The sequence below is a fragment of the Myotis brandtii genome, unplaced genomic scaffold (assembly GCF_000412655.1).
Source record: "Myotis brandtii unplaced genomic scaffold, ASM41265v1 scaffold708, whole genome shotgun sequence".
Classification (NCBI taxonomy): domain Eukaryota; kingdom Metazoa; phylum Chordata; class Mammalia; order Chiroptera; family Vespertilionidae; genus Myotis; species Myotis brandtii.
Window position 1 is genome coordinate 1,942,657 of NW_005370777.1, and position 4,500 is coordinate 1,947,156.

At 41.0% G+C, this 4,500-nt stretch overlaps 2 non-coding genes across 2 annotated transcripts; both read right to left on the reverse strand.

Moving 5' to 3' along the window:
- Positions 1-2,409: 2,409 nt before the first annotated feature.
- On the reverse strand, positions 2,410-2,481 carry TRNAW-CCA. The gene has a single exon. It is a non-coding gene; the product is annotated as a tRNA-Trp (tRNA).
- Positions 2,482-3,243: 762 nt separating this feature from the next.
- Positions 3,244-3,315, reverse strand: TRNAD-GUC. The gene has a single exon. It is a non-coding gene; the product is annotated as a tRNA-Asp (tRNA).
- Positions 3,316-4,500: the final 1,185 nt, after the last annotated feature.

A 4,500-nucleotide genomic window follows, 5' to 3' on the forward strand; every position in this document is an offset into this window, starting at 1 on the left:
TTTACAAGTTAGTCTTTTATTTGTTCTCTTAGCAACTCTGTGAGTTAAGTAGGACCTCCAGTCTGGCCTTCCTGTATAGGCCAGTATTTCTCAAACATTAGTTTCCATCAGAATCACCTGGAAGGTCTGGTTAAAACTCAGGTTGCTAGCCCCGTCGCCAGCAGGTCTAGGGTAGAGCCTGAAAAATTGCATTCCTTACTTTTCCCCAGGATGCAGGTCTAGAAACATCAACTCTAGGTTGTTGTTTTTTTACATTCTTTGTAAAGCCACAGCCAACCATTCCACATTCTTGAATAATAGCTCAGCATTGCCTTCAGAATAACATCTAAATTAGGATAGCACACAATGAGTGATCTGAACTGTTTACCTCTACAGCTTTCTCTCTTTCTTCCTCGCCAGCCATACTGGAGAACTAGCGGTTCTCCAACAAAGCTGTATTAGTTTGCCAGGGCTGCCATAACAAAATGATTAACAATGTAATACAACCTGCTGGGACTACTTCACAAGAGTATGATTTTGTACAAATAGATAACATGCTCTGTTCAAGCTAAGATCAAGTATTGTTGCATGCAGATAATACGCTGTATATGCAAAGGTTGCTAGGGGGAGAAAGAACGTAAGTTTTGTTACAGACTAAGTTGTGTCCCCCTAAAATCCATAGGTTGAAGTCCTAAACCCCAGTACCTCAATATGGGACTGTATTTGGAAATGAGGCCTTTTTAAGAGGTGATTACGTTAAAATGAGGCAATTAGAGTGGGCCCTAATCCAATCTGACTGGTGTCGTTATAAAAGGATGTAGTAGTACGGGGAAAGACCGTGTGAGGATACAGTGAAAAGGTGGCCATCTATAAGCCGAAACAGGTTTCAGAAGAATCCAACCCTGCTGTCACCTTGATCTTGGACTTCTAAGCCTCCAGAACTGTGAGAAAATAAATTTCTATTGTTTAAGCTATTCATTCTGTGGTATTTTGCTACAGCAGCCCTTGAAAACTAATTTCAACCTCTATTTTTGTAGTTGAAGAAATCAGATCCCAGGAATATTAAGCGGTAAGTGCTTGACTCAAGAAGGCATTAAAATATGTCCATTTGGGTAAATAAATGCCTTAAAAATCACATAGCAAACTTTTCATTATTTTTCAAGATCTTCCATTATAAGGCCTTCTTGAACTACCCATCGCAGAGTTAATGTCCCTATTTTAGCACCATTATACCAGTCTGTTTATGCTACTTTCATGGCACTTATGCCAAAGTATTTTATGGTATTTGGTTACTTAACATATTCGTCTACTGCTGGTCAAAAAAAACACAAACCCATTTTTACTCAGTATATCCTTTTCCTCAGTGTTTCAGCACAGTATCAGGCTCATCATACTTGGCGGTCCATAAATATCTGTTGAAATGGATGATCTAATCTCAATCCAACCAAATTGGGGAAGGAAGAACTAACTACACAAAGTGAAAATACAGGGTCCAGCTCTACTGCTCTATTAGGTTGAATCCTAAGAAATTAATATTTGGTATTTTCAAAACATTAAACAAAAAAAGTCAGGGAGTTTTATGAAACATATTAAATAAAAATCTAAAAATATTCATTTCTCATAGCCTTGCTATTTACTTTTTGTACAACAAATATTTGACACATGAAGCTTACAGAAGTGAATGAGTAATACAGTAGTTGAAAGTGGCTATCTCCTGTAAGGAACTGTGTAGTACTAAAAGTTCTGAAGCTTACGAAAGTGAATGAGTAATACAGTAGTTGAAAGTGGCTATCTGACTTGGCACCACTCATATGAAAACATGGTGCACTGATGTATCATTAAATTCAACAGTTTATTTCCACCTTTATTATAAACATTTAGTGATGAGGGGGATCTGGAGTCAAGTCACCTGGGTTGTTATCTTGGGTGACCCTTGTTAGGTCACTCACTATTCCTGTGTCACAGTTTCATCTGTAAAAGTGGGGTATTAATCGCATGTCGTAAGGTTGTTTACAGTGTCTGGCACTCGGACTAAACCATGTAAACTATTATAATACTAAAAGTTAGAAATACTTTTTTTCTTGTTTTCAAAAGGCAAACGGGTCTAAGACCAGCTTTGGAAAACCATCTAGCACAGTTATATTGTACCGTGGACTGATATGCCCACTAAAACACCCTTATTTTTACACATTATGTATGTTAAATGACAGAAAACTCACTTTCAAAGGTGAAACAGTACAAAAATCATGAGCCCTTCTACGATATATACTGAGTCTTGTCTCCTTGCAGAGTAAGGATTACTAGGATAACGTTTGAACGAGGAAGATTTAATTCTAAAAGGTAAAGGCATTTTCAAAAAATGGCGGGAAGACATCTAGGTTTATAAGAAGCCAGTGGTTGAGGAGGCACCAAAAAAAAAAAAAAATGTCATGACCCCGACGTGATTCGAACACGCAGCCTTCTGATCTGGAGTCAGACGCGCTACCGTTGCGCCACGAGGTCCTGCTGGGCTGGGGCTCGCGCAGTTTCTTAGGACTCCGGTAACATGGCGTCTCTTTTGTACACCCCCGCGGTGCCTGCAGTTTTTCCCCTGCCCCTCCGTTACGTGTCGGTCGAAGCCCAGGTCGGAGGTGGAGACTGATACCTTTACCACCAAGAGCTTCCTAAGAGCTACCCCCCTACCTAGGTGGGGACGGAACTAGCGGAGCCCGGAGAAAGGAGTTTCCGTTTAGCCCAGTCCCCACGTTCAGAGGAAATCCGTCCTTCCTCTTCAGTAAGCGATTTCCGTTCTTACCCGCCCCGTTAGGGGCGGAGACTCCGCCCTCTCTCTCTCCCCTCCCCCCACGCGGCCCGCGAGCCGAGGTCGTGACCTTCCTCCGTTGTAATTTGGCGGGGCGCCACTGCGCACGCGCACGCCTTTGCCAGCCAGCGGCTGGGAGCGAGCCCAGAGGTCCGCCTGGGCGTTTTCTCCCCTTTCTTCTTCCTTTGCCAACAATATAAAGCGTTTGCTCTCAGTGTAGGCACTTATTTCATGGTGAGACTTAAGCTTAAAAGTCATCATTTAGAAAAGACACACAAAGAAATTAACAAAAAATTAGTCTGTTGTATTTGTCAACAATGTCGCGCAGTTGAATTACAAGGGAAATAGGGAGCGGAGGGGATAAAAGTCGTCATTTAGAAAAGATACAATTACCAAACAATTAGCATATTGTTGGAATTACAAAGAAAATAGGGGAGAAAAGGGAATTAGTAAAAAGCTCCAACCTCCCCGTCGGGGAATTGAACCCCGGTCTCCCGCGTGACAGGCGGGGATACTAACCACTATACTAACGAGGAGCTGTTGCTGCTGGCTCTCTCTGGTTCCTCTTTAGAGTTTGTCACACTTTTTCCCCCGCCCTCTTCTCGTTTATCTCCCCTTCCGCCCGCAACCCGGAAGTGTCAAAACGCAGTTACTCCTCTGCTAATTATTCTTTCTCAGTACTTTGGACTCTTCGGGGAAAAGAGTTAATAAATGGGCGCGAATAAATGAAACAAAATGCGCTTCCAATTTTAGGGGTGGTGTATTGTTGAAAGTAGTTTTCCGGGTTCTTAATGTTCTCCGGATAATTTAGGCTGCAGGCAGGAGGCTTTTGTTTTAAATAGTGAGCAAGAGTATATGAATTGAAGCAGAGCTTTACTTTCTCACATTTACATTCTCATTCTGAAGTCGAAGTTCAAGGATATCATATGGTTGTCAAATGTCCGGGTTGTCCCACAGTCCAATGCCTCTTCAGTTTGTAAGCTTTTGGGACACAAAAGGGCTCACGCATTTGGCCAACTGAAGCCGAATGGAATTTTATTAGCCGATTTTTCCTGCATTTGGGGCCCTTATGCGTCTACAGTTATTTGAAAATGACAAAAAAAACCACGTAAATTGTTAATATAATAGATTTAAATAATTCACAAGAATATACCATTGATTAAATACAGGGTTAGGAGAATGGGTTAATAGAATAATTTGTATCATCTTGAGCCTTTTCATAAACAGTATCAAGCCTCTTGCCAGGGGGACCAGGAGGGCCTCATGTACATATAAAGATTTCACATTATCTCTAAGCGAATTTAAAGTTACAAACTGAGATAGTTGAAAGTTTTCATTATGGAAAAACTTTTGTGTCCTAAGTAAGTCATTCCTTGTAGTGTACTATGAACTATATTAGTTTGAGAGACCATAGGTTACATGCTATTTTCAATCAAATGAATGAGATTGTTTGCTGAAGACATTAAAATAGGGAAAAATTTGAGGGCACTTTGGCATTATTTTTCACTCTTAAAATTAAATACCCCAAAAGTCTCAATAAAACTCAGTGTCTTGGAGTTTTCTTCTGTTTCTGATCCTCCAATAACTTGTGAGTTCCAAAGTCACTATAATAACTATGCTGATGTCCTCCTCCTGGTAAGATTGAAGAGACTTGAAGAGACTTGCTCCAGGTTTCTCAGTTGTCAAAGCCACAGGGGAGGGGGAACCTAGGCTTCCTGACC